This window comes from Drosophila erecta, unplaced genomic scaffold (genome assembly GCF_003286155.1).
Source record: "Drosophila erecta strain 14021-0224.00,06,07 unplaced genomic scaffold, DereRS2 tig00000000-arrow-pilon, whole genome shotgun sequence".
NCBI classification, from domain to species: domain Eukaryota; kingdom Metazoa; phylum Arthropoda; class Insecta; order Diptera; family Drosophilidae; genus Drosophila; species Drosophila erecta.
This window is the reverse complement of record NW_020825194.1, coordinates 12,320,707-12,340,975: the sequence shown is the minus strand read 5'-3', so window position 1 is coordinate 12,340,975 and position 20,269 is coordinate 12,320,707. Positions and strand designations below refer to the sequence as shown.

The following is a 20,269-nucleotide window of genomic DNA, read 5'->3' as shown; positions in this document are numbered from 1 at the left end:
CTCGTTCCGGTTATTAAGCCGCCTAAATGGAGCTCCGTGACAACCGATTTGCAGTAGTTGTAATTGCATGAAATGCGATTTCGAGGCACACAAACCCACTGTGCAATGCACACGCAACTGTTGAATAGAAATATGTGAGTCGGATTGGGGTGGACCATCTTCCGTGTTTGGCCAAATGCAATTTGAGGCATTCCGAAGTTTCCACACTCATTTGGCTGAGTAATTGTGCAGCCAGCGCAACGATCATAGCTCGAAATAAAATGGCAATAATAAATATTGAAGAATAACAGCTAGGAGTATTGAAATGCATAAAAACAAGTTTACAGGGCCCATAAAATAATCAACAGTCCGCAAAGCAATTTAAAGGAACATTCGCTACTTGAGTTATAAAAAGAAAATTGGTTATTAAAAGGTACTCCAAAAATCAATGGGTATTAACTAATGCCTTATCGATCAAACTTTAAGTTTGAATACTTACTTGGTAAGTTATCTATTAGAGAACATTAAGATATCGTGCTTATAAATGTAATGTTATGTCCAAATATATATAGAAATATAAAAAACCCTAATGGGATTTTATTAGCGGGGTTTTTAGTTCTAAATTTAATTTAAATGGCACCTTTAATTCCTAGAAGTAATCTTTGCATTTTGGAAATTCCCATATTCCCTTGTCGTGTTCGCGAATTATAAATAATTTATTAGCCTCGCTTCATTTGCGGCTTCTGCAAACTCTCAAATTAATTATTACGAATTAACACAAAACTCATGGAGCACGCGTCGGATAAAATTAAAAGATAAAAAGAAAATAAGCAGCACAGGAATAACAGATAAATAAATGAACTTATCACCTGAGGCACATTTGCCACTTTTTTCCGTTTGCCATTTTTTGTGGTTTGGCTAGTTTGTTGTCCAGATCAAACGAATCGCGCAGATTGGGGGATAAAAAAGTGTTTTTTCTTTTTTGTTGCTGACGCACATTTCACGAAAAATTATAGAAGCTCTTCGTCCCCCTTCTAAGCATACTATAATTATCAAAGATTCGCTTGGTTAATGAATTTATAATGGTTTTATTTTTATCTCGTTTGGCGAATCCGATCCAGACAGGTCTGGCTCTAAGCAGAAGCTGTTTATTTTTCTTCTTTTTTTGTTTGGCTCTGGGCATGTGCCAAAACAATTTGCCACCTGCTGTCCGAACTTGAGCTCGTTTTCATCCCAAATCGCATTTACTTTTACTGCAAGAATTTGCTACCGAAACTCTCACTGTGCCCAAAACGACCGCCTGACATGTCAGGTGATGTGATGTCAAATGTCCATCGAAATGACTACGTGCCGCGACCAGGTGAAAACCAAGTCCAAAATATCTGGACAGCCATTTCCATGTCCATGTGCGGCGACATCAAATTGAATGCAAAAAACGCAAGTGGAAATTAGACGGAGAACAAGATAAGTCGGCAAACTTTTACTCCAGCTTCAGATTCTTTGCGAGATGAGTAAAAGTGAAGCTAATTAAACGCAGCTGATGCTCAGGGAAAGTGGAAAGTATTTACGATTTCGCAGCTATGAGGTTTATGCTTCTAAAGTTCTTAAAACCTTTAAAACCATTTAAAACAAAGAATTTGATCATATTTATATATAAATCAGTATAATTCCGGGAATCACAATAGCAACGAGTTTTATTGATTTATTACACCATATTTTGTCATTCGATGTTCATTCATTTCATTGCTAAGGTTGTTTACCAATTCGCATTTGCATATGAGTGGAAAGGCATTCGAAATTGTCAATAAATTGGTGGGCTTGGCAAACCGAATTGTTTATTTTGTTAGCTCAAGTTCAGAGTTCATATTTCTCTTCTAATGTGATGTAAATTGGATTTCATTTAAACTGGAATTCATTTCAGGTGATCAAGTGATCTATTAATCCGATTTTTCAAAATAAGACGATTAGATGTGGTAAAATAGGAAATCTTCAATTAGATAGATCAAACAGGGAAATGTTGCAATTAAAGGCTATCGCAAATAAGTTGCTTAATTCTAGCGGTTAGGATTTATCAGATACTCGTACACTGCCACGCCGAAAATGACGCAAATTTATGATCTAAACAAATTATACTCATTGCATGTGAGCAATTGTTAGTCGCAGATCGTTTCCGTTGACGAATTCACATTGTTATAGCCCAATCACCAAACAATGAAATCCGCTGACTTATCGACTGGAGGCAGCCGCGCATGAAGTCCAAAAGGCACAAATTTATTTGATTTAATAAAGATACAAATTTGCATTCGTATCTGCACTACGTCAGTTACTCTTCCACCGCAGTTGATCAGTTAGAGTTGAGCAAAAACAAAAACTAAGTCGAGCAGGTAGAGAGATGCAGATACAGATACAGATCGTTGATCTCCAGCGACCTCGATTCATGTGCGTGGATTTGCAATCGATACGGCAGAAAGACGTTGAGATGGAGCAAAAAAAAGGTAAGCGGCTAAAAGGGCCAACTTCTTGAAATGGGTTTCCCGGTGCAATTAAGACGCACACAAGCACCAACGATTCTGCGCTAAAAGACAGTAAAGATACAAGATTCAAGACCAGTAAACCAAAAACCGGCAGTCAGCAACGGTCAGTCAGCCCGGCAAATTAGCATTTAACTGCCACTCAACAGTTAGGCTCGAATCCGCCGGCTCCATATGCGAATGCGAGTATGACTAGCGGCAATTAGAACTGAACTGAACTAAGGCTAGCTCTAGTCAGCAGGTGCTGTTTCGAACAGACTACTGGCTACCTAGTAGTGGTTAGTTCTTGATAAAATTAGGTTGATGGATATAGCAGGTGTTATGACACATAAAATAACTAATAAATAAGCCTGAAACTATGTGGCGCAGCTGCAGTTTGTTAAATTTGTTGAAATCCGAACACAGTGCATACCCTATAACGCAGTCTGCAATGCCTAACGGTCACTAAATTGAAGTACTTCAAGAGTTATGAAAGGCTCTTTATGAGTAATTGACCCATATTTAAGGTTCTCAATGCGAGCAGTGAGCCGTGCGAAAGTTTGCGTGCCTCCAGCTTTAATGGCACCCGAGTTATGAATAGTGTGTTCGAACCACTTAGTTGCACTCGAGTGGGACGTGGACTAAACTGCAACATATGTAAGCCATGGGTGATCCACACTTGCTGTTGGAGCCTCTCCCCAATTCCCATTGAGTATTTGGAATTTGATATGAAAATATGTTTATGGCCTATGTTTATGGCACATACCTGAAAACATCCACAAATCTTGAAGAGCTTTTTTAGGGTGTGTTTCGCGGACTGGGGCCTGCAAGAAATGAACGAGAGAAATTATGAAAAAAAATGTTTGAAGAAAACACAAAAGATATATCAATTTGGAAATGCAAAGATCAAAAGCGTTTTTCACACGCCTCGTGAAATGAGATAATTTGATGGCAGCTTTCACATCGAGGGGCCTAGCAATCCCCCCGCGGAGTGCAATTATAGAGCGATTTATTGAAAATGAAAATAAACACTCTCGTCCAGACACACAAATCGAAATCAAATCAAAACGCGAGGCGAGTCGATTTGAGTTGAAATCAAAATCAAAACTTGCACAACGAGTGGAAAGCAAAGCGAAACAAAGGCCAATCAAGAGCAATCAAGAGGCAACTTCAAGCTGCAGTTCCTCCACTGGGATCCCACCAGATGCGTCACATAGCCACAGTTCGAGATACCAGATGCAGAGATACTGCGATACTAAGATACTGCGGCACTAAGAAACTGCGATACTAAGATACAATATACTGAGAGATACTTTATGTAGGTTGCTGTTGTGTTTCGTGTGTTTCCTCCTTCCCCAGCCGCTTTAGTCATGAATAAAGCAATTGTCGAGGCACTTTTATTCTGTCTTAAGCGATATTCATGCTGGGGTTATGGGGCGGGGTAATTGGCCTGGCAAACGGGTTAACGCTGACGTTAACCCAGAAGAAGAAGTAGTGTGAAAAGGCGCGAATATCTCCCGGTTACAGATACAAATTGCGAGGGCCCCTCCCTGACTAATTGTTTCTTGTCCAGCCGATTCGGCGGCGTATCTCCGCTGGTACTTTTTCCAGTTGTGCTTTTTATTTTTTTGGGCTTTTTGTTTTGGAAAGTTCTGGTTGTGACCTTGTTTTTGTCTTCTGGCCAAGCGCCATCCTAAACTGTTGTCATTGGGTAAATAGCCGAGAAGAGAGTACGGCTAATAAAGCAAAATGATCACAAAAAATTCACTTACAAAAAAAAGAGGAAAACAAACTAGAAATGCCCGACTAAACAATGCGGCAACATGATTCCGCACTTTGCCACTGTTTCAACAGTTGTGCAAACAAACAGGCGAACAACTAACCCATACCCATTTCTATTTCTATTTCCATTTCCATTGGTATTCCAATTCCTCGGTTCCCCGATTCCCAGTTAACTTTCAGCAGCGAAACCAATGCGACGGAACCGGCGACGTTGTGGTCCATTTCCAGTGGCCAAACCAAATTGATCTTTGCCACCAGAAATGTGTCACACTTCCCCGCAAGCAATTGGGTCAGATATAATGATGGCACCCCAGAATGGTAAATCAATTTGGAGCTGGTATCACTTGACTTGGCATTCCCCCCTGCGGTGATTCGACTGTTAGGCTGGGAAATGGATGTGTCTCTCTGGCATTACGTCCACTCAGCAGGTTTTAAAAGTTGATTCGGGCATTAAATTTAAATTTTACAATCAATTATCATAATAGTTCACCTAGAATTTCGCCGATACCTTCATCAATCATTTTATGGCCAAGAATATTGAGTGACTGATGGTGTTTACCTAGTCGTTTATGACCATTGAAAGGCTATGCAAAGATTGATTAAGTTTTGACCTTTAGTATTCATAAATTTACAAGTTATTATTATTGTAAACAAATAACTTTACCGACGAAAAGTAATAATGCTTTTTGAGTAATGATTGCGGCTTGACCTTTGGAAATCGTCACACCTGATTTTCCTTTTACGTGAAGCTGGAGTAAATAATTTAATTTAATTTATTTACACGGCTTCTGTTTCCCAACAAACAGCTTTGAAAAGTTAAAAGGAACGTACACTTTTAGGAATTAGTATCGAAAAGTATTTGACATTACCATTTAGAGCTTATCAAGAGTACTTGCAACTTTAATGGCACTAGATACTTTCGGCTTAACTGCTTTTCCCCTGCAATCTTTTAGCTAAAAAGTTAATGGGCTTACGCTCAAAGTTTCTGCTCCACTAGGTAGGTGTTCCAGTTTCGCACTTTCCTTGCACCTCAAGTCCCAACTCGGCCCCATCGATTGCAATAAAGTATAAAGTATAAAATATCTGGCCCATAAACCAATTGCATAAACGATGAGCTCCACTTGGCGTAGGCTGTACCTGTATTCGTACCCATTCTGAGGCAGCAACCTTCATGATTCCGATTCTGTATCTGTAACCGTATCTGTATTTGTATCTGTATCTGTATCTATGCATAACTAGAGAGCCAGAACCCCTGGCTTAGCTGGCTCCAATGGGTTGGGATTTGAGTTTAGGTCGGGGGCTGCGTCGTTGATAATTTATATGTGTCGTCCAGCCCCCACAATCAAGTGGTAACCAGCATGGCCTTTGTTTTTACGGCCGGGGAGGAGTGAGTTTTATTTCCGATCCATACCACGATGCCCCCACATCGTTTTCCTCTTGGGCCGCGGCGGCATCTGAGAACAATCTTACATATGTAATTGCAATTGCCGGGCCACTCACGACAGTCGAACAACCGAACAACCAAGCCACCAAGCCACCAAACAACCAAACAACCAACAACGAGTTCGACAACAAGCTGAGTTCTGCGTTTCGGGGAGGGAACATTTCTACCTTTTAATTTGTGCGGCTTGCAACGAGAATATTTCCCTACACACAGCAAAATATGAATATTATTGTGTGGCATCATAATATTATGATATAGGAACAACACTATTGAGTTGCTATGTAGCGTGATCGCCATACTCAAAATCCGGATCTTAACAGCCCTTCCAAAACCCCACCCATTTTTCTCTCTCTGTAAGCCGATGTTGTGGTTTCTCCCCTTGGCTGCTTGATTTTAATGTTGTGTAAAGTTCTAAGACCCCGACAATTGCAACGGAAGTGCGTTCATTATTTTTAATGATTTTATTTAGTGGCTCCGCTGCCTGGCTGCTCTACCTTTTGCATTTGAATGCCATTGGACAGGACTTCGAGGCACTTGCACGCCCAACTCCCGTCACATCTTATCCTGATCTTGGGCTAAGGAATGTCTGGCTTGGTTTGTGGTGCCCCAGCAGACCGAGACAAGTAATTAGTGGCAGTGGCGGACGAGGCGATCGGGGATCACGGATCAGGGATTGGACAGGAGGCATAAACAAGTCAAGAGCTCTTTGATTCCCACTGTCCATAAAGATTAGGTATTTATGACCGCACCGACTTCCGTCCGTCGAATTGTGAGGGTGGTTCTGTAATATCTTAATGGCATACGAACCCCAGACGAATCTGGCTACCTGCTCTCCGATTTCTAGACAAAAGATAGTTTCCTCTAGGTGTGTGAACATCGATTCCTCACAACTTGTATCTCTACATCTGTCTCGGCCTTAGTCTGAGCAGCTTTAATTGCATCTTTCGACAATTAGCGAGAGCAGGGCTAATTTTAATAATTGAATGGAAAACAACGGAGAGTCAAAAGGGCGGACGGGGCTCGGACACAATTGACATTCACATGGGCACTGTCAGTCCACTTTGACCACAGAGTTAAGCGGCAGAATGAGAACAATAAGCTGATTTCTTAATGCCCTACTCATTTTACAGATTTTAGTACTCACAATACACTGTAGTCACTTTTCTGACGATACAGTTCCCAAAACAAACTGAAACTGATATTTTGGCAAAGAGTGTTACAATAAGTGACCCTATTCTAAAGAAATGGCTAACTACAATTCGTGTTTATTGGCAGTAATTGCTTTTTTCCTAGATAAAACACAACTTACAGGCAGCTAATCAAAAGGTTTTCAGGGCACGTAAATGCATCAGTTAAACTAACGATTCCAACATCATAATTAATTGCAATTATCCACAAGGGAACCAGTTTGATTAACCCTGTAATAGATCAAACGGTTGTATACAGATTTTTAAAAATTGTGGAAGCACCTATATCAATGCTCTTTAGAAGCCAGCTTCTTTAACAAGAGTGTCACAAAGTGACCAGCAAAAATGGATTGTTTCATATATATTTATTGGATTTGTAAATACCTCGAGATCTATTGTTACAGCTATTATTCTGTTCACAAGATTCATGCGCTTGGAAGCCGATCACCTGAATACCTGAATACTTTGTGTGAGTGCAGCCAGAGGTGAATGCTGGGTTCAATGTGAAGGGGCACCGAACGCCCCTGACTGACAAGTGATCAGCAAACATGGGGGTGTGGGGGGCTGTTGCACCTGAGACAATTATAAACACAAACACAAACAAAGCACGAGTGCAGCCACAAAAGGGCGAGCACAAAACGTTGCATGACACGCCAGCGGCTGTGGCAACAATCGACATCAATTGTTGCATGTGATTTGCAAGTTTTCTATTTTGACGTTTTCCGATCCGTGGATGATGGAGATTGGGGAAGGGGCTGCCTGCTACCGGCGGTGGGGGGTTCGATTTACATATTACTGAAATCGGTATAAAAGCCAACAAAGGGAATGGGGCAAAGCCAAAGCCGGACAAACGTCATTCAAGAGTCGCCGTCGCCGTCACCGTCACCGTCTCCATCTCCATCGTCGTCTTCATTTGAATCAATTAAACCAGTTTGGGTCTACGACTGTGGGACTATATACATATGTACAAAGGTACATATGTATGTACATATGTATTCACGGCTGCGTGTGTTTGTCAGTCATACCCGCACTCATTAGGTATTCATCTGCCTCCACTGATGCTGCACTTGATTGATCATTCGCCGGGCCAGGCCGCGCCCCAAAGTTGGGGTAAAAATTCCATGAATTCGATTATAAGAAATCAAATTCTCATAGACCTTATTGGATGGACAACCCCCTTTTTTCCAGGGCATTAAAAAACCAACATCAAAGGTGCGAAAGACCGACCGCAGGGGAAAACCAGTCCTATACACATGCATCTCATCTCTCTCCCTCTATCGGCTTTTCAGTATTTAGTTTTCAGTTTTCGTTTTCCATCCAATCGAAGAATGCAAGTTTTTGTTTCCAAATCCAAATCCCCGCAGCCATCGTGTTAATTTTCGGTATCTGAAAACTGGTTTCCAAGATTATAGAACTCCTCCGCCGCCTGGGCACCAGAAACAACTGGTATTTATAATGTTTTAACGCTTAGTTAGGAAACCAAAAAAAAAAAAAAAAAAACAAAAAAAAGAACTCGGAGTGGGGGAAAAGCAAAAAAGCAAACGCTAAGTTTAAGCCGTATTTAGGAATTTTTATGGAATGTTTCCATTGTCCATGTTCTAAGACGCCTCATCTGTTGTCTGCCCTTCTGCGTTTTCATTCCAACAAAGAGTCGGACTTCATCGATTCCATTTTTTATTATGTTTTATTAGCATCGAGACAATCAATTTCCCAGCACTCGAACACACCCAGGTGAATCATTAAAGAACTAAAACTAATAGCCCCCCATATATCATCCAGTGATCATATATCAGTGGAATGCAAGAGCCAAGTCTCTGATTTATGCGCAATTTCATATGCCACTGCATACTTAACGAGTGATAACTGAGAAAAACAACAGCGAAACAGACATCCCGCACCGAAGAAAGATAGTTTTCCCCCATGCTAATATTCAGTAATAGCTGACTTTTTTCTGCATTTCAGTTGTCTGTGTTTGCGCAACAATTATGTGGAAATTGCCAGGAGAAAACAGAACTCACTGCACCGTCAGATATGTAGATACAGATACAGATACATCTCTATGTGGGATTTATCAATCGAATGAGCAGAGTGCGGGTAAAACGATGGTACTTAGGGAGAATGAATACTATGCTATCCAACTGGATATCAGCTAATCTGGTAATACTTTAAAGATTATATAAGACTTTGAAAGCGCTGAAAACCCATTGAAACCATTCCCGAAATGGGAATTGAAAACCATGCAAAGTGCAAGTGGGTGGCGCCCATTGAGGAACTTTGGCGACGCCGACCAGCAACAACTGGATCAACAACATAGCCACTAAAAACACAATGGGAATACTAAGGCAATGTGCAGTAATAAGCAATAAATGGAAATAAAGGTCAAGTTTAAGTGGCGGCGATGACGAGAGAGGCAAAAAGCTGAAATACAAAGCAAAAAAACAGCAACAGAATCCACAGATGTAATGAAAAGTAAACGAATAGCAGAAACATTGAGTGGGTGGGCGATTGTGGAAGTCGAAAAACAACTGGGGGAGAAACTGCGGAGGCGTTCTATGAATGAATGAATATCTTACACAAAACTGGAGCCATGTTACTGGAAGCAAAAAAGCCCGAAAGCCAGAAAATAAGGCAACTTAACTTTGGGGAATGAGTAAACAGACATGAGTCAGGAAATTCCCTGGAACTTTAAGACTCATTAAACATAAAATATTCATATAAGAAGTCTCAAATCTATGATGTTCTAGCAAATAACCAAAGTAAAAGGCAGTCCAATGCATAAAGTATGAAAGGCAACCGATTTTAAAATATATGTTTTGATAGGAAAAATGTTAGTTGGCCAGGCGTGAACCCCAACCCCATAGATATAGTAACTACCCAAAAATACTGCCCATTGCCTTGTAATTTCATTCATTAATTTGTGCCATTGGCTGACTCCGTCGTCTTCGTTTTTGTCTTCGAAGGGGTTAAGATTCAGCGAACCTCGACCACCAAAGAGCAAGTGCCAATTAAAACAGAGGGGGCGGGGGCGGGGGCGGGGGGCGTGGCCAGTATGGGGGTGTTAATTAAAATTGAAATCAATTGTGTCAGTCTACGCTTCAACGAATGCTTCGCCTGCCCCCTCCTGGCTGAACGGCATGAATTCTTTTGTATGTACATAGCTCTCAAGTTGTCTGTGATATGGTCCACTTGAGGATCCAAAAATAGCGTGGAGCCATCATTTAGGGCGTGATTGAGACTCGCACGAGGACTTCAATTGTCGGCTTTATGCGAAATTGTCGCTAAAAATAGGCGATATCTATCGCCCGAGCTCTAATTGCCTTGGACAACTGACATCGGCTATAACAGAAATCCAATTAAATGCTAGGACACGACGCGTCCGGAGCGATGGCTTTGCCCTCTTCCACGGCACCGAGTGTTTTTATCAGCCATCATATGTTAAGTGCGTGATCAGATATACATTTGATATAGCTCACGAGTTGCAGGGGCGCGTAGTTGGGGGGGATGGTGGGGAAAGTTAGGGGTTAGGAACTTGTAATATATCTCATTTGGATATATACTATATTTCAACAATTTAACAAATATTAAAACTTGCACTACAAAGTTATAGGCCTTATTTGGGGCAAGTCAACAGGCAGGCCATCAAGAACAAGTAAATACAAATGCTCTGCAAATAAAACGGGCATTCTACAAATACGTCATATCTTTATTATTTAACTTTATAGACGTGAACCGATTTGTATACGTCCACATACGAGTATATTTGTCCTGTACTTTTAACCCTCTTCTATGTAAACAAGTCGGTTCTCAACAAATTCAGCGCACGGGCAGTGACTTTATCAGGCTCTAGATAGGGGCACTTTCATAGTTTGTTCGGTAATTACACTTTCGAGTCTTAAAATACATTTCCAGTATATGTTTAAGCAATTTCAGTTAATGCCCGTCAAGTTGCCACTTGGGTTGCTTTAGCTATTGCGCAATTCCAAAAGAGATTCGCTAGCTGCTCTTTCACGCGTTGTAAGCCATTCTAATATATTCGGACATTATTTATTAATATTTTTTTTATACTGCATAATCATTGAATATATTTGTATATGGCAAATGTATTTTTTGCTTAAAAGTTCTGGTTTTTCTATCTTCCTGCTGGCTGAAAACAACTTGCGTAGTTTCTGGATGGACTTGGCCAACAATAGAAAGGTTGGAACTTATACATTCTGGACAGGTTTTCTGAAGCTCGAAAGAGCTATTTAAGATATTTATTGTTTTATTTTATTGTAATTATACCAAATTGGTAACGAAGCATCTCCGCATGACTGCCATCGTTTAATTGTATTTTTCGGTTAATAAAATAAATGATTAGAAAGAAAACAAGAAAAGCAAATTCAAAATGGCTACTAGAAAAATGTTAAATTACAAATTCAATGCACATACAACAAATTGAGGCCTTTGGCCGGCTAAAACGGCAGCAGGCAGCAAACAATTGAAAAACCTTCATGAAAAATTAGCCACGATGAGTGTTTTTCTGTTGTTTAGCCGACTCACGAACTGGCCAAAACGCTTTTGCCTGCTTTGGGCCGCGTTTCATTCATATGGGCCAAGAGTTTTGGCTCCGAGTTTTGTTTTTCTTTCAATTTTTTTTTTTTTGCGCACAAATCAATTGACAGAGTCACGTAATCAGCGCAATCATGGCTAAAAACATTTTGCGGCTTCTTCGTTTTTCAAGCACCTTAAATCAATCAAAATGTCGCACCCAGTCAGATGAGAAAAAGGTAAACGTAGACAAAAACAGGTTAATCGAATTATGTTTGGCGAGATGCAAAAACGTTTACTGGGGGAAAAAAACCCCAAAAAATAGTCGGGACCTTGAGCCAATTGACAAATGCATAATCAAGAGTTCATTTGAAAGGCTTGTTAACTTTCTCATAGTATTGCTAGTTGCACAACTTAAAGTTAATGGCCTAAAAGTGGCGCAAAAACAACCTACACGTATATATGTTTTACCTTTTCTGTTTACTGCTAATTTGGCAAAAACAGACAAAAAGATGAACTGGAATTCATTGACCAACTTGATTTATCTTTGCTGGTAATAAAAATTCTCAAACATTAGCCGAAAACCAAACAAATTGTGTGCCATAAATAAAAATTTAAAAACTCGCATGTGCGGCGAAGAAAAGATTGACAGGCTGTTCAAGGTTTCGCCTTGCTAACCCACAAAAAAACCTGCAGTAAAAAAATAAACAGAACACCCGCAAAGACCGATAAAAAAACATTCCTCCGAAAAAAAAATAATACAACAAAATAATAACATCTAAACCAAACAAAAACCTCGCACAAATGAGTGAAAAAATGTTCGCTTTGTGTGTTTATTCGCTGTCTGCTTAGAAACCAAAAAAAAAAAAAGACCTAAACCAGCTGAGATTTATATTTGGGCTAGAAATATTTCAGGAATTCCACGTAAAGCTCAAAAACCCACCTCACTCAGCGCCCATCGTCTGCCATAATTTTCCACTTGATTTTAGCCATAACTCTTCCCGGCTTTTTCCTATTTCAATTAGAGCAACATCAAACGGCAATTGCCACATTAAAGCGCGATTAAAGCTATAGAAAAAATTCCCTTCTGTAAAGCAATGTCTTTAACCTTTCCAGCGCCGGAAATTGGTGTAAAACTAGTCTCAGTTTGCTGCTGCTTGTGCTGCGCAGCAGAGCAAAAGCATTTTTGTATCACATTGCAAGGCGTTTTCAGGTTCAAGCCACTTTTGTGGTCAACAACATTTCACCGCGGCAGCAACTTGTGCAGCAGCAACACTTCCGATAGCTGGTTGCCACACTATGTGTAGCAACTACAGCTTGTGGCTATGAATGAATTGGGTCCGATCCGATGCGATCCGAGTCCAAGTTTGAGTCTGAGTCAGCGCTGAGACCTGACTTTTTCACAAATGAGTTCATAACGTTCAACGGTTCGGGAGAGGAAAACACGAAAAGAGAAAAACTTTCATAATTACAAACAAGGCGGTCTCCTGGCACTGCACTGAGAAAAAAAATCTTAGATATGACTACCATTTATATGACTACCATTTCATAAGTTTGAAGTTCGGAAGACTGTGCTTTGCAAGCATGCTTTGCCAGCGTGTCAGCTAGAATCATCCCTGTAGAATCTACAGAAACTGATATCTTGAAGTCACTTGTAGCTGAGGTAAATATTAGTTTTACAATATTTATAGTTTGTCCCATTTTTCTCCGTGCTGTGCCGTTCAACTCGCCGCAGTGACTGTTGTTCGGTGCAAATGTGCGAAGAGTGGTTGCCGCCGACTCTGGTTTGCTTCAGTAGCTGATTATTTAATCGAAATGATTATGTTTTGGCGTTGCCCATTAAATGTAATCATGCAACTAAGTGCAACACACTACAGGCTGCAGTGGCAGCAGCAACATCCCGAGATCCGCGTCTTGTCTTCTCCGATCTCCGATTGTTCATAATTAGCCGTGGCAGGCAGGAAGTATCACAAGCCAGGCTGCAGTAGACAAAGCCAGTAATTTGCGTTGTAAAGTGAAATAAAGCAATCAAATGCTCAAATTGTTTGGGAGCCAGCAGCTCCAGTTCCGAAATTGTAGCGCTGCCAACCCCAAATAGGTAGAAAAAACATAAACCAAAAAATTATAGCAAGTGCAGAGAAAATCAAACAATGACAAATTGCTGGGAATGGCTTTTCTTTTCCATCATTTTCCCCATAATGCTGGGTATGCAGGGAATAATTGTGCGTAATAAAGCTGGCAACCGCTTCCTCTTTGCAGTGAAAACGCTGACGAAAAGCAAAGATAATCTGGACAGGAAGGCAAGGGAGAAAATTAAAAATAAAATGATTATCAAGCCTTTATCTAAGCCTTATTTGTAAAGATTTGTTTTGCTGCATTTGTTATACAACAACTCTAATCGTTACATGCATATGTAACCTCTTATATGAAATTTGTGTTGCATTTTTATCTATCTTAATTACTTGAGGGTATTTGATTTGCCCAGTTGTGAACGTGTCGACCACTTGAGGCTGCAGTACTTAATATTTGGGCCATTTGCTGCAAACTTATCGCAGGTTTTGGCTTATCATTTCATCCCAGACACGCACTTCCGCCTTGATAAGACTCCGCCAGATGAAATATAATATTCACAAGTTGCTTTGAGAGATCCATTTGGTTTTTGGATCGCTTAGTAACACTATGGAGTGCACGTGCTATTAGGCTAATGGAGAGTAACCCAAAATCGAGCCTCTATCGTTGCCAAATTATCGGCAAAACCGTACGCTACATAATGCAAAATATTTCCACCACATTTGCCATTTTATCTTGCTCTAGGGCAACTCGAATTTTAGCACAGCTGCCAGCTGCTGTTTTTGGATAGAAACTCAACTGTGTCGTATGAGTTTCACTTAATTCTAGCCACTAGCCTAGGGTTCTATAAATGTCAGTTGAATTCGTCACAACGTAAGTGGCCTAAACGCTTTGGCACGGTTCTGAAAAATCCAATAAATAAAAGGGGCTAGGGGGAGACCTAGAAAATACAATTAAATATTTATGGGATGAAAACAAATCAATTAATTAGGACGCACGCAAGGTATTTGTACAAATCATACTTAATAAGGTCAAATTGGCAATTGAACAACAACGAAAAAACTGGACAGCAATCCGAAAACAAGTTGGCTTATAAAAACGTAAAAACAAACGTATCTTTTATCGGGCTTTATGCAAATTGAGAGGCAAAAAGTTGCCTCAGCCAGCGAACAAAGAGATCGAAGCCAGTTAAATAACAAATTAATAAATATTAATAAGGCCAGAGGGTTACTTGTCGTATTTGTTTTAGCTGTGAGCGTGCGTGCATTGCATTTACGCTTGAGCCATCCGCCAGATATTTAGCTGTGTATCTGCGTATCTAGCAGATGTCATCACTGCCAGTTACAGTTAAGCCGAGTTGGCCATTTGAGCGGGCCTTTTTATGCAAAGCACATGTGGCATGGAATGTATCCGCCAGATACAAATTGCACTTGCAATCGAGTGTAAACAAAACAAAGGCGCAAGAAACACGCGTGCGCTCGTAACTCGACTCGAGATACAATCTCGTTTTTTACCCAGATACATTTGTATCTGCGCGATTGCTGCAATCTAATATTTATTAAGACACCATGTGACTTATGCACCGCGATGCCTTGACTTTTGCCCACGTTTCGTCGGGATGCAATTGTCGTACCCATCTGATGACTCAAATTGGGTCACCAGATAGTGCTCAGATATGTCTCCCGACATTGTTTACCTTTCAGGCAGTTCGTACGACTTAAAGTACCATGCAGCAGATAAGCGGAAAGGTATTAAAATGATTTTATTACAGTATTTTGTTCATGATTCACCTGCCAATTTGATTCACTTACACCAAAATTAGAATGAGTACCCAAGTTGATAAGAAGAAATTTACTGAAAGGTTAAAAACAAATACATAGGTACATGAAAGACCCTGGACTGAAACTTGAAGGCTAATTGAATCTAATCCATACACCGAGTTATCAAATAAATCTGCTGATATAAAGCACTTGGCATTAGACTGATAAAATCCTAATTACGGCGCATTTCTATAGTATCTGAAAAACCCAAAGATATAGAGCCTTTCTTCAGTGGAATTCAAAGTATACCCTATTTGAGTTGCGATTATTCCCTTCTGGATGATTTAAGAGGTTTTCCCAATCGACTCTTCTTAGGAAAGGCCAATAAAAACTTATCGAAGTAGGAATTTCCAGGACCGTTTATAAAGTAAGGCTAACGCCCCTTATCTGATAAAATCACCTACCTGGGCAGGAGTTTCTAGCCTGATTTTTCGAGAGGGGAAAGCCAGAGACTTCACCTTCAAATCGAGGCTTTCCACTCCAATAACTTTGGCCAATGGCTCCCGCCCGAAGGCAATTCCATGGCGATCCGCCCAGAAGGCAATTCACAATTCACAATTAGCCAAGCAGTGTCCAAGTAGCCAAGTATCCAAGTAGCCAGCAGTAACCTCAATGGCCCCACATGTCTCCTCAACTCGTGTCACTTTGCGGCAACCTTGTGCTGCGGCTCTGGACATGCGAGTATAACTATATCTATATGGGTATGTGTACCGCTTATGGGATAAGTGTATGCCGATCGGCGATCGACGGCTTAGCGTTCGGTGTTCGTAAGCGACACATAAACCATAATTAAAAGCGCAAAACAGTTGGCCCCAAATCGAAGCCACCGAAAAAACCAGTAAGCAAAACCAAAAATGCGCGCGCTTGCGCACTGCGCACCTGTTTTTTTTTTGCTGGTTTTGGATTTGGTTTTTCTTAACCGTAGTCGTACTCGTACTCGCACTACCCCCCTTATTGGCCATACCCCCTGGGAGCTACCACCACCCTCGCCAGTTGAAGCTGGCCAGTTTCGTGAAACAATTACGAATACGAGTGCAAAACACAAGCAAAACAAAAATACCGATCCGATCCAAGCCGATACGAACCGATACAAAGCGAAACAAGCTGAGGCGAACGGCAAGTTGGCCAAGCTGTTGGCCAAGTTAAGACGAATACTTGGGGGCTACTTTTGGGGCGATCCACCACTGGGGTCCACCACTACGACTCGCCTGCTTGCAACGTTCGCCGCAGTTGTTTAGTGATTGTTGTTGCTTTCGTTGGGGCATAAGCACGGGCACAGTGGATATAGGGACCTCATAAAACTGGGGAACTTACTAATGTTTTGACTATGGTACACAGGTAACTAAACATAATGTATAATAAAATACAATACATAAAGATTCAGACATGCCAATTAATATAATTTCTTGTAATTTAAGCTTAATAGCTGGTAGTTAAGCCTGTTTTTTTTTTAGGTTTCTAACGTTTGTCTGCTGCTTTGTTTAGACACAAATCTAATATCTTTCAAGGTGAGAACACTTTGGCGTGTGCTTTTCTGGAAATGCCTTTTATGAGCGGCTATCAGCAGGGGTTAACTCCCAAGATTGGTGCGCTTTTCGGCCCACAGTGCTCGGCAACTGGCCCGGTTTGCCTACGAATGGAGTAGCCCCCCTGCCACCCCGCTGCCCCCACTGCTTTTCCAGCGCCGCCCCCTTTTCATCCTTTTCTTTCAATGCTGCACGGTAAGAAAATATTGGTTGCATTTAAGCAATATTTATATTCCTATTCAGATTCCTCCCATTTTCATTTCCTCGAAATGAGTTGTGTCTTCGTTCGTGAAAGTGTGGAATACACTCTTTTTAAATAGAAAGAAATCAATTAAAATGCCAAAGCATATTTTATGAGTGTTATAAACATGTTTTAAGCTTTTTTATTGTTTTCAATCTGGCCTGAAGTTTTTATACACCAACTTTTCTTTCCGTGCTTTCCGATCGCTTCGATTTCTGCTCGATCGCTCGCCTTTTTAGTTTTGGCGTAAAATTGCAGACCGATCTTGTTGTTGTTGCTATTGCTGCCATTAAGGCAACAACAGCTAAATCATACACACACACAGCAAGGCACACACACACATGCCGGGACAAAGAGGCAAACAAACAAATACCAAGTAAGAAACCTGTAGAATTTACAATTACAACAACATTACAGCAAACACAGCGCGCGTATCTGCGTCAATGCTTTTTCAACGTTTTTCTACTTTGTTCGCTTACTGGGCGCATTTGCAATTGAAGCGTGGCTCACACAGATACGACAAACGCACACATGCAGGCGGCTAACCCACTTGATATCGCCATCCCGCTCGCACCGAGTCGCTTGGAGTCTGAACGTGTTTTTTATATAACTTTTTTATGCGCATAGTTTTGCTGTTCATAAAAGTTGCTGTTGTTGGCCGCTTGTTTTGTATTTTCTGCATATATCAACTTTTTTGGTGGGAATATTTGGCATTTTGTTTTCTTCACGATTGAGGAATTTTGGTTTTCGCTTTTTTTGTATGTCTAGCTCCAGCAATAAGTAGATGCAAGATTGGAATGAATAAATGCATTTGGCTATGAGTCATATGGATTCGGGATTGGAATTGGAATGGCTACTTGGTATTGGTTATTGGGCATTGGGAAATTTTCAAACAAGTAAAGCTTCCCAGAAATGGAAATGGCTAAAACCAATTTGAGCCGCTCGGTTTCGAGCACGCCATGCAGTTTAATTTCGCATTGATAGATATAAATCATTTTCGAATCTGTTATCTCATTCAATTTAGTGTCAAATTGGAGCTCCATCGTTGCGATGCGATTCGATTCGATTCGAATCCCACTCGATAATCCACATCCACTCAACTCTCATGACTTCATTTGGTCTTGTGCAATTTACTGATTATCTCATAACCATCCGCTCGTGTGCTTCAATTTGCGGCCAAGAGACTTTTTCTCCGCGGCTTAATGATGCTTGGAAATTAACCAGGGATTACATAAATGAAATTAAATTAAATTAAATAAAATGGAAATGGAAAACAAGCGATGAAAACGAGATGACAAAAGCGGGCAACAAATTTGATTTTATTAACCTGCGCCTGCATTTCAATTTTGGCATTTACAACATTTTCTTGTCGCGTGTGTTGTTTTCGTGCTGATTTATTCCGATTTATGCCGATTTATGGCGCTTTTGGCCCAGCCGCCTTTTCAGTGAAAGTTGAGCGGTTTCAGCAGCAAAACAGTAACACAACAAAACAGCAGCCAAAGGTTGTGTCAATGAACTGCGATGGCGAATTCCCCAATTTCCCCAATTGGGGTTGCCTAATGTCAAGGCATGGGGCTAATCTTTTGTTAACAATTGTATTTTGGCTTATCGTTGGAAGGCTCCTCACGTGACTTGGCTATCAGGCAGTTCCAAATATAGGCAATGACCGACTGAACAGAATGAGTTGCCTAACACGAATTGTATTGGTAACAATAAATAACATTTAAAGCTACTTGAAATCGGCCAATTCATACAAGTCTCTTAAAAATAGCAACATACAATGGATTAGTGGCACTCGATGCTCATTTAAAAACGTGTAAACATAATTTACGTACTATCGGGTGTAAATGAGCACTGCGAAATAGGTAAATTGTTAATTGTAATAAAGTCTAAAATAAACGTAGCTCAGAAAAGGACTTGCATAAGTTTTAGATTTACAGCTGGACAATTTGCCTAATTTGCAATGTATTGCACTTAAGTGTTTAATATTACATTACATTACATTGGAAAACTATTTTTCCCGACAAGTTTTGTAGAGAAACTGTTAGAAAATGTGCAAATATGTTTTCGAGAGTACAATTCTACAAATTCATTTGGAATTCCTTGGAATTCGTTGTAGATGCAACGTAAACATTCACAGAAAACCCGGTGGTCCTATTGGACACTTAGAGCTGCAGAAGTGAGAAAAGGGTTGATTTTATTGCTCACCTGGTGTTAATTGTTGCGGCAACAGGTAGTTCGTCTTGTGGATTGGAGTGGAGTAGACTGGACGGCCGATAAGAAGGAGGCCACGCGCAGAGTTTGGGCAATAGCAATATCGAATTGTAATAAAACAAATACCAGAAAGGCAATTACTCGTTCACTTTCGATTTGATCGGCCGATAAGGAATTCGGAAAGGAATGGAAAACTCGATGTCAACACACGTTTGAACAAAGAACAAACACACTTATTTTCTGTTTGCGTGGAACAAAATAACAAAAACCAAAATCCGAGAATATTATTTTTTCGTTGTTTGTATTTTTTTGTTTCACCTTTTATGTGAGTGTTTTGTCCCGCTTGCTCTTTTTGGGGCGCCTTTCTCACTCTTGTCCGCCTTAACCGGTTTTTTGGTTTATGTTTATGCTGCTGCTTCTACTGCTGCCGTTGTTGTTGCGGTTGTTGTTGGTGTTTCCCTTGCTCTTGGCTTGGCTAAATAGAAAATAAGCTGCAATTGCAGCTAGCAAATTTTCGAATGTTTCCAGCCACTTGCTGTCTTGCTCGAAATCGAAGCGAACACTTTAAAAAACACCCGCGATAGAGGTAAACAAAATGGGGAAAACTAAATGAGGCACACACGCAGGCGCAGAAACGCAAAAAAAAGTTCAGGAATGTTGGGCGCCGAACAGGTGCAAATGATTCACGATTGCTTTGCCACAATCCACTGTTTATGCTATGATACTATAACTCCTTAGTTTTCCGCACAGCGACTTGGGGTTTTCTTTGGCTTGGCGAGCGCTTTCCGCGCGGCGATTCGTTTAATTCAAGCGTGTTGCTTGCGATTGAACACCTGTTGCGCGTTCGATTTTCATAAAACTAACTGTGTGACCGTTGGGCGCTAAGTGAAATATACCGCAGACTGCGCCTTCGTCCAGGTCTGGCAGCACTGGCGTGAATGTTTAGTCTCGCACATTTTAAGCACTAAA

The 20,269-nt window shown here is 40.7% G+C and overlaps 1 protein-coding gene across 2 annotated transcripts in view; it reads right to left on the bottom strand.

Moving 5' to 3' along the window:
• Window positions 1-20,222, bottom strand: part of LOC6552129 — a 34,177-nt gene extending 13,955 nt beyond the window's left edge. For both annotated transcript variants that reach the window (XM_026977381.1, XM_026977382.1), the window contains exons 1-2: window positions 19,295-20,222; window positions 3,256-3,313 (exon numbers count right to left, since the gene is read on the bottom strand). The gene's annotated coding sequence lies outside the window, so the exon portion shown is untranslated. The remainder of the gene's footprint in view (window positions 1-3,255; window positions 3,314-19,294) is intronic.
• Window positions 20,223-20,269: the final 47 nt, after the last annotated feature.